General features: G+C 40.9%; 1 protein-coding gene across 17 annotated transcripts in view; it reads left to right on the top strand.

The window, feature by feature from the left end:
- Positions 1-10,675, top strand: part of RBFOX1 (RNA binding fox-1 homolog 1) — a 1,334,594-nt gene that overhangs the window by 597,170 nt on the left and 726,749 nt on the right. The window lies entirely within an intron of this gene.

The following is a 10,675-nucleotide window of genomic DNA, read 5'->3' on the forward strand; positions in this document are numbered from 1 at the left end:
GTCTGCTCATGGCTCTGGCTCCGTGGCGTGGGTTCAGAAGGGTCCTTCTGCCCTCAGGGCTTGGGTGGGCGCTGCAGCAGTGCTTGCAGGGAGGCAGGCGCTGGCCCCCGGGCCCCCTCCCACCCTGCTGCCCGCCTGGATTAAAACTCATCGCAACGGCTGGGGGACCTCTGCAATATTTATCATACTGTACATATAATGAAACTCTCATAGCGGTAATTGCTAGGAGATTAAACCTTTTCAAAGACACTTCGAGTGAATACTAATGCCCTGCTCTCAAAAGGAGAGGACATTAGGAGAACTGGGGAAGGAAAAAAGAAGGAAAATCTGTGTTTGGAGGCTGTGATACTGGGGAAAACCTTGTTGTTTGTTGAAGACATCCGGCACAGGATTTTTGCAGGCCAGATCAATCCAGATTCCTTCATGGAAAAGAACTGTTATTACATGACAGTTCTTGGGAAACAATTCAGTTCTGGACCTTGGCCCATTCTTGAGGGGCCTTGATTCATCCACTTTTCATATTCATATATATTCATATTCATATTCAACACCGCCTGTTGCTCTTGTATTTGTAGAGGGAGGCAGTTGCATGGAGAAACACCTCTGAACTAATGAGTTACTGAAGTTGTTGGATTCTTAACGTTATTTCTTAAAGCTGGTCTTAACCTTTCTGGTTCTACATATGTTTTCATGCTGCCTGGCTCAGCATGTACGTCCTTTTCAGTGGAAGGTGCAGCACAGCTCCACAGGGCTGGGCTGGGCTCTGCGCGGGGGCACTGGCCCTGTGCGGCACAGGGCAGCCCTGGGCATCCCAGCCCAACACCTTGCAATGGGAATGACAGAAATATGGTGGGATGTAGGCTGCGGCCTTGCTGTTCCTCTGGCTGGGGAGTTCTCTCCAGCCAGTTTTGCACATTTCTGCTGACTGTCATTTACTGTGTCAGTAAAAGGCAGGACAAACAAGCTGGTGGGAATACCAGAGGACAAGTCCTTCAGGAGAGGTTTGTGTGCCATCTGAGGAGCTGCTTTGGCAAGCGTGAAATTTCCCTGATCTAGCCTGTGGGATCAAGTGGGGATTATACTTCCTTCAAACGCCCTGCCAGAAAAAAATCCCTTAAAAAGGAGAAAACAAGCAAGATGCAAATTTTATGTCAAATTTGGTTTTCATTCAGAAAAGAAACTTTGGTGAAGGGGTCTTGTTTTCAACAGCCCATTTTACAGTGAGGTCAGTATGGAAAGAAGATAAACAGTTTTCTATTGAAGCACTCCTGACTCAATCACAGGAACGGCCTCTGCGCCTATGGGTGTATGTTTACATGCCTATACTCTTTTGTAGCTGTTATTATTTGGACAGCTGGGCATTTTTCAAGACCAGATTATGATTTTACAGTCAACACTGCAGTGGGTAGAGAATGCCAGTGCACCCATCAGCATCCTGGCTGCCGCTGCCCGCGCTGGATGGCGATGCTCAGCAGCACAAGGTGGCACCTACTGTGCAGTTTGCTCAGTTCTGACCATCACACACCATAGATGGTCAGCTGTAACCAACGGCATTGCAGCATCTCACGGGGGGCAATAATGCAACTGTAATTTGTTACTCTGCACACAAAGAATATAAGGTACCAAGTAAGTGATAGACTTTGTCCAGTGCCTTATGCTACAGTGTAAATGTTGCCATAGTCCAAACCCCATGTGTTATTAAGTCCTTTCTGCAAAACAAAAGAAAATATGTAGGATAGACAAGAGAACAAACAAAGGGTGACAAACCATTGAATGGTGAGATCAGTAGATAGACCATACAAATTAAAAACTTCTGTCTGGTTTCTTGAGTAAGAATAGTTAAACTTTATTAATGTATTTTCAGAGAAAGCTACATCCAGACACACAGTCAATTGCTTTTGGAAATAGTATTAAAACAATGTAGAAGAGTGTTTTTCAGCTGGCCAAGAAAATGGAAACTTCAGAAAATCTTTGCAAGGGTCACTGAGGAGAGGTGAAATTTTCTGGGGAATTTACTTTTAAGTTAGTGTCCATTAGAAACTCCCAAGCTCTAAATGACTTCTAAATTAACTCTATCCTGTGACAGTAAAATTAAAATGCAAGTTTTCATTTATATATTAATATATATAGCAATTACAGCTGAGATCCATGATTTTATTGAAGTTTTTCAAAGCCGTTAAAATTGAGAGAAATTAGATATTTAAATATCTTTGTGGGAAAATCTTGCAAAATTATGTTTACAATGGACAATTTAAGGAAAGCACTGCTGTGAGTGCAACAGCTGACAAGGAAGCAGGCAAACCACTGGAAAAAATGGAACAAACCAGGACAGAAAGCAGTTCTGAAGATATAATATGTTATGAAATCAATTTAGAAAGTATTCTTATTCTGCTGTAGAACGCTAACAAAATGTCTTTCAGTTAAATTGGATGAAAGCAGGTGTAAAACTGAGGAAAGATACAGTTTGGGATATAGCATGAAATTATTCTACAGTACCCAGCAAAACAAGAGGTGGTTGCTGTTGTGTTTTCTGAGCCACCTCAGTGCTTGTCAGTGGTTCAGGGGAACCAGAGTGGACGGAAAACATACATGCAGGGTAAAAGTGTAGAGGATATGGGCTCTTGTGTAGTCTCATCGGGTTGTTGTCTCTTGCTGCCTGGGGCTAATTCTGCTCTGGAGCGGTGTTCTCTGCACCTGCCCTGGTGAGTCTGGGATACAGACTGGGGCTTAACCTCACCTGCGGTTTTACACCTGCCCCTCACACCCCATTGCTGCTGGCTGGCGACTTTGGTTTAAGAAAAAGGAAAGCGGGCAGCAGGTCCATGGGTGTCCGGTATTGGTTTGTCACCTTAAAAAAATTACGTACTTTGCCGATGCCTGAAGCTAGTCCTGAGTATTATATTATAAAAATATATTTGCAATATTTTGCGGTATTTTATAAAATGGCCTTGGTTTATGTGTATAGAAAAATGTAGGTAAATGTTTTATAATGTATAGAGAATCTGAAATAAGCTTAATTAAAATTAGGAATATCCTGGTTCTGTCAGTGTCGTGGTTTAAACTCAGGCAGCTACTAAGCAGCAGGTGGCCGCTTGCTCAGTCCCACCGGCTCCCCACCAGAGGGATGGGGAGGACAATCGGGAAAAGGTTAAACTTGCAGGTTGAGATAAGAACAACAGAATAATTGAAAAAAAGTAAAATATAATGGCAACAACAACAATTGTAATGAAAAGGAGAGGGAGAGGAATAAATCCCAAGACAGACAGACAGACAAGGGATGCACAGTGCAGCTGCTCACCACCCACTGACCTATGCCTGGCCAATCCCCGGGCAGCGATCAGCAGCCCCCGGCCAACTCCCCCAGTTTATATGCTGGGCATGATTGTCCATGGTATGGACCAGTTCAGGTCAGCTGGCCTGGCCCTGCTCCTGCCCGGCTTCTTGTGCCCCTCCTCGCTAGCAGAGCACAGGAAACTTGAAAAGTCCCTGACTTAGAGAATAAACACTACTTAACAATGAAAACATCAGTGTGATATCAACATTACTTACATCCTAAATCCAAAACACAGCACTGCACCAGCTACTAGGAAGAAAATTAACCCTATCCCAGCCAAAACCACAGACAGTAAGCCAGCTGACAGGCAGTTGGAAGAAAAGTTGCTATAAAGAATTTAACTGTTCACCTTTAGTTTTTCTGTTGGTAATCTAAGAGTAGTATTGATGTTGCTGATGTCTTGTACACTATTTCTACTTAAAACTACTGGGAAGTGGCTGGTAAACATATCTGTACTCTGGAGAGAGAACTGAAAAATTGTGGTGCAAGTAAGTATTGTCTGGAATTCCAGAATAAGTCAGTATATGACCATACATTTGCTTATGTGATATTCTTTATATTTTGACTTCTAAATGCTTTGAGAATCATTTCTTGAAGAAATTTAGGGATTGCCTGGGTAGAAGAAAATTTCATTATGAATTTATCAGGAAATCAGTTGTGATTAGTCTCTGTTTATACTTGAATTTTGTATTCCCACACAATAATCCCACAATTTCCCTGTGTTAAAGCAATTATTCTGTAGGAAAAAATCTCCGGAGAAGAAAGCAATACACCTAAAACGGTCATTTAGTTAAAATATTATTGTGTTGTGCTTATAGTCATGCTTCCAAGAGTTGATTCTGTAAACATTTCATAGATGTTTAAACTGGCAGAGAGTTTAAATACCCAATTAATGAGTTAGCAACTGAAAAGGTCTGTTGACTTTCAAGTCCTAAATCTTGTGTTGGTCCAGAGTCTCGCTAGAGAATCTGAAAGCGAGTCCCTGTACACCTGGTCATTCTCTCCTCATAGAAGGAAACAGCATGTTTATGAAGGCATTAACTCATAGCAGATCTAAAACTGACTACTTTAACAATAATTTATCTACATTGTCTAATCATTGTGATTGGTATGCCTACTCATCATTGTGATTGGTATGCCTACCCATCAAGAAAGACCAAAAAGATAATAATAATAAAAAGAAACAGCATTGATTTATATTATTTGTATATGGCCAAGGTGTTGCTGATCCCAGCTGGACTGTGAAGGGTACTAGCATTCCATATCAGTGGCGAGGAGCTATGGAACTGACCCAGCGTAACGTGTTCACAAGACTTAGGTGTCTTTCAAAAGTATAGACTCATATTTTAAGCCAAGGTTTAAAGTAAAAATAAATAACTAATAATGAAAAATAAAAATAGCTAATAAAAGTTATGTAGTGAGAAGATAGAAAGATACAGGAGAGAGGTCAGACAAAATTTAACATCAGAAATGCTTTATAGATTAAAAAGGGACAAAATAAAATATGGTTGAGTCCAAGGAGGTAGCTGCTGACTGGCATTCATATGGGAGAATTACTTGTGAATTTTTAAGTTATACATTGAAAATTCATCTCTCTACAATGGCTGTGCTGTCTGAGGAGAAATATAATGCTGGAAGCTTAGCCTATGGTGACTGATGCAAACAAAAATGAGTCAACAGCTTGAGAGGAAAAGCAGTATGATACAACTTGGGCTGCAGGCTGGTGAAAACTGTGGGAATGGACTATGGATAAAAAAATACTTATAATAACTGAGGCTGTTCCCAGTAGTAAGATGAGAAGAGATGCCGTTTCTAACGGCTCAATCTGAGATGAGTCTGGGGTGCAGTATACTGCAGTTCAAAACTTGACTTTGAATTGGACCCAAGAACAGTAATAAACCCAAAATTGTTCAAATCTTTTGAGAAGAAAAATCCCTTCTGTGCTCATTCTCCCTACTTAAATGTTCCTTAAAACAGCATTTCCCTCTTCTACCTGTGCTGCTGAGTTTTTAATACATCTATTTAAATGCAAATTTTGACTTTTGATCTGTAATCATAAAAATGTTTGACACTAAAATTTTTATCAGAAATGTAATTTTATATTGAAGCAGTAACGGAGTGGTAGGCCACAAATACCAGGATGATGCACTGCTCAGCCGACTGCGCGACGCAGGGAAGCGTCCTCGCCAATATCATTCGATGAGCACCATAGTTTCCTGAATGCTCCAGTTATTTGAATCTGTATAGTGGTGATGTACTTTTAAACTATACTTTGAGATATGCTTGTGTACCAAATCCTCCTTAAGGACCTTTATTCCTACCTATCCTATGCATTACCGGATGGCAATCCTGACACAGTGTCTATGTTCAGAAGGGGAAGGCTTTCTTCCAGCCTAACGTTTTTCTCCTTCTCAAGGCTTAATAAAAGTGACTTGACTGGGTAGCAGGACGTTTCGCCAGTGTGATGCTGAATCAACCACAGATTACTCTTTAGTTGCTGCTGAGTAAGTAATTTGTATTTCATTTTCCCCACTCACTTGCGGACGCTGCTGGCCCTCATTAGTGCCACGGTGTGGGGTGCCATGGCCAGCAGCCATGGCGTCTGCCAGGGGCACAGCTGCTGAGCAGGGCTGCAGCTGCTCGCAGCGACTGAGCTCCAGCTGCAGCAGACCGGGGCACATTTGCCAGAATTGTTTTCCTGTCTGGCTTGATATGATTGATATGGAAGTGCTTAGTGATGAACAGATTAGTCCCAACAGCATCAGACCACTCGTACTTTTGGCTCATGGTTCGGTACAGCTCAGTGATGACACTGCGACCGCATCTACCGCTACAGTCATACTAATCACAGGATCTGCCTTACGAAGCGTTCTTTTCCCGTGGGACCAGTAGGAAGAAGTTCTCCGGGTTTGTCTTGGCTGGCCAGTCACAGGGGGCAATGCAGAACATGGTACCAGGCGTGAGAGGAGTGTTAATCCCAATCTTGACTTCGGAGAGATCAAGAGATTAGAATGTCTAAACGTACATCCTTTGTAAAGAAACAATTTATATACACAGTGAGCAAATTCTGTGCCTTATAGTAGTAGCAGGCTTATATTTCCCAAATTCTAGAATTAAGTGGATTATAATGCTGTTGGTTTGCTTACTGTTTAAAATAATTTTCATATTATCATGGTAAGGATAAATATGAAATGTGAGATATTTTATTGTACCAGCAATTAAAGAACAGAACACACCTTAGGTTCTGCACATTCTGCGTTTTATGTTCCCTAGATGCCCTTGTCATTAATTACATACTTTAGATTCCAAATGATAGAGGATCTGAAGGGCACTGTGCTACACTTTCATTTTCATCATCTCTGTCTATTTCCTGAATTTGGATAGGTTACAAAGTATTACAGAAGACTTGAGCAGTATTGAAGCCATTTAAAAAATAGCAGTAACACATCAAGTGTATCAAATCGTCAGATTCCTAGCTGTTTGTCAAAGAACAAGTAATTTGGAGGAAAATCTTCACATTTGAACCAAAAGCTATTCGACTGCACTGAGGCTCTGGAGAAATTATTTCTTGCATACTCTATTCAGTAAGTTCATTGCTGTTTTACTTGCTCACTGAAATAATCATGGCGACTGTTTCATTGCAGTTCATCTCCTGATTGGTTTTGCTTTGCTCTGGTAAGATTTGTTTATTCACTGATGCTAAGGTTGAAAGTGTGCTGGATCATTAATCTTAACTGTTCAAGGTTAACCAGCTTCTTATGCTGAAATGGCTTTTCATGGCCTTAAGATGTGTATCTTAAGGTTTTGAAAATGCTGGACATTACCTTACTGGGGAAAAAAAAAAAAAAAAAAAAAAAAAAGATTTCAGTCCAGTTGCTATCATACTTCTGGGGAGATTAATGTTTTGCTCTCTTTTCCCCTGTCTCTCTGTGTATAACTACATAGAAACAAACTCGTCTTTTCTCCCCATCCCCACCACCCCACCCCCCCCCCCACCACCCCAAAACACTGCATAGGCCATTTCTGCTTTATTTATGTGCAAGGCCAACAAATGTCCTAGGTATATATGTGGGGTCCTTTATTTTTAAAATGGTAATGTAATTTGCCTGACAGGTTTAAATGTTTGTATAGTGAAAAAGAAATAATTGTCTATTCAGAAATACCACACTAGTGGTTTTCACCCCAAACATTAGTCAACCTGGTTTTCCCTAAGCACTAAGCAATTTTCATAGAATAGTCATGCATTTTTTCTAATAAATGCAACACTAGAAATTAATTCTGAACTTTATTAAGATACCTGTTCAATGTCACATGTGCACAGAGGAGGTTTTCTATAGGAAGGTGTGACCAGTGTTGGCCAGCCCTGGGGAAGTTCCCCTTTATTTGTGCTACCCCTTTTATGGCCTTAGTTTCCAGATGATGTCTTCACCTGTCTGGATGTCGAGAGCTTACGTGTTCTCAAAGTCACCAAAGCATGTGGATACTGGTCTACCAGTTCAGATCAGAGCCGTGGAACTGCAGGTGGGGGCAGCACCAGGAGCACACCCTGCATCTCCTAATGGCCAGCAGCATTTCCAGATCATGTGTTGTTCACATAAGCCACTCCAGGACACCAGATTTAACACAATTAGCCTTCTTGACCCTCCTTGTCATGTTTTGCCTTTTAAATTACCTAAATTCTCAGCTTAACTTTTAATACATTCTCATTAGTCATTTTGGTCCTAGTGTGTCTGTAGAGGAGATGGAAGTGGCTGAAACAGGTTCACAGCAACTAAAGCCAAGCCAGGGTCATAGCCCAGACAAAATTCAGAAAAATGAGAAATCTTAAGGGGAAGACAGAACTATTTTTACTAGGAGTTTATCCCCTTCTGATTACCTAGATACCTGTGCTGATCTTGGAGAAAGGGGAAGCGTGTTATTACCAAGCAGTGAGGGAAACTGTGCTGACATCAGGCTGCAGAGTAAGCAGAGGCAGAAATGAAATGCCATTGAAGTGGACAGTGTGAAAAGGGAGCGTGTATGTAACAACCTCAAGCTGCAAAACAGTGTTTCAGACCTGTTTTAAGATGTTTAGTATATATGTAGTCTCATGCATTGTTTTTAAAAGACTTGTCAATATTTTTGTTCAGAGGGGGAAAATATATAAGCAAATAGATTGTAAGTGGTAAAACATCTATCACCTGCGATGTGAAAGGAGGTAACACCTATTAAATGTTAAGGTTTGAATGCAGATTGGTGATGCTTGAGCCTCTGCCAAGATATTGTTGAAGTTTAATTGCTGGAAGCATGTAAACAAATATAGTTAGAGACCCAGTGGCTGCCAGTGGTGAGCTGGCCAGCCGGATGGTGGCTCACCGCCAGCACACCCATCACCTTTACGTAGCGTTGGAAGTGAGACCTCCCAGCTGGCGGGGCTGAAGGCAGTTTGTGAACTCCACAGTGTGGCGTAGATGTCACACCCTATGTGACCGAAGAATGATGGGTTGACACTGATTTAGGTTAAGGCAATGTGTGCACGTTAAGGTGTTATCACATTGGTTCTTGCATGGAAAAGGCTTCTGCGGTGTTGGTGTTTGTAACTGAAAATAAGGAGGCAGGAGGATAGGGGAGACAGGAATAGGGCATTTCTTCCTCCATTAAAACCTTCACAAGCATTGCTGGATTTTATGCCCTGCTGTTGCAAAGCTCTTGGTTTTATCATCATTACACTTTTGCTACTATCAACTGGACTTTGTAGAATTCTGCTTGGTAGAAGTAAAGTTTTGCTTACTAGGGAAAGAGCTATCCTAAATACCAGGAGGTCTGAAGGAAAGAGAAATTTTTAAAGAGAAAAATCTAAGACGTAAAGCATACACTTTCACTTTAGTGTTAGTACTATTATAGCTATAAATCTGAATTCAGCCCCATAATTCATCTCTCAAAGATGTTGATTTTACAAAACTGATGCTAGGAGGAAAAAAAAACCCAGAGGTGAATTAAAATCTAAATTATTTATACTGTCCATCTGTCTTTGGTGCCTTACAGATAATCAATACACGCTTGCTAAAAAAATTCCTGTTGCTCTGGAGAATTACAGCTGGAAATGTCTGTAATACCCGAGCGATGGCAGTTCGCTGTGTGTGACTACATTTGTGTAGTCGTCGAAGGATTGGAGCAGATGAATATTTTCTAATAACTCAATAGTCAGGAGACTCTGATAAAAGAATAAAACATTTCTGTCCAAAACTTTGTCTTCTTGGGCAGAGTGCTGCTTGAGGGCTTATGGAGTGGGGCCGGGCTCTGCTGTCAACTGCACTGATGCTTGTTTGTTGTTGGGGGTTTTTTTTGAGTGGGGTGGGGTGGGGAATGGAGGAATGTTTGCATTTTGCTGTTGAGGTTTGGAAGTTCAGTTATAATTTCTGGATGCTGTTGAGGTTTGGAGGAATTTCCATTTTGACTTGTTTGGTGCTCAGCAATCTGTTGTGTGGAGCTCCTGTCATTGCAGTTCAAGTTTTTCCTTCTCGGGGGCCTTTCTGGTGTCATTTTGGGCTTTTCGGAGAGCTGGTTTCAGTGAGAGGTTGCTACTGTGTTTTGGTGGAAAGAATACGTAAACCAGAGATGCTACAGGTGATGAATGTAGTATCAGCTAATCAGAGCTGCAGTAGTACTTCATACATCTGATTATCTATGTTTGTAGTAGGGTTATTTTCATTAGGGAAGGAAGCCCTAAACCTGTAATAATCAAGTAGATCAGTATGTACAATTGTACAGATGTGGGTTGATCTTTCTTCATAGTATCGAGGAGAAAGTGTCACTGTCATGGAAAAAAAATATTCTTTTATTTGAACAGGTCCTTAAACACTTAAATGTGTGAACCCATTGAGGCATTCTTTCTCATTTACTTTTCAAGATTTGCAGAATGCTGTTTTTTGTCTGTTTTACAGCTCATGATAAACTTCTATGGGAGGCTCTACCAGCTCGAACTTAAGGGTTTTTTTGGAGGTTTTTCAAGTACAAGCCTTTGTCTAGTTTGGGCATGTGTGGCTACCTCCTGAGACCTCACACTACAAAATGTTGAAGAAATGCATTGTTGTTACATTAAATCTCAGAAAAATAAGTGGCCGTTTTGAAACAAAGTTTTTCTTATTGAGTGACTTCTCAGCATTACGAGGGTTTAGCCTAAACAAAATGGAAGTAAATATAATGAAAAAAAAATAACGCATCACACAAATTCCATTTAGCTTAGCCTATTGCTTTTAGTATTCATGATAACTAAGAGTGAAATGTTTACTTGGCCTTTGGTCAGATTTTTGGAAATTTTTAATGATTTTGGTTTACAAACTGTAGAAACAAGTGTGTGGA

The sequence above is a fragment of the Falco punctatus genome (genome assembly GCF_963210335.1).
Source record: "Falco punctatus genome assembly, chromosome: 4".
Lineage (NCBI taxonomy): Eukaryota > Metazoa > Chordata > Aves > Falconiformes > Falconidae > Falco > Falco punctatus.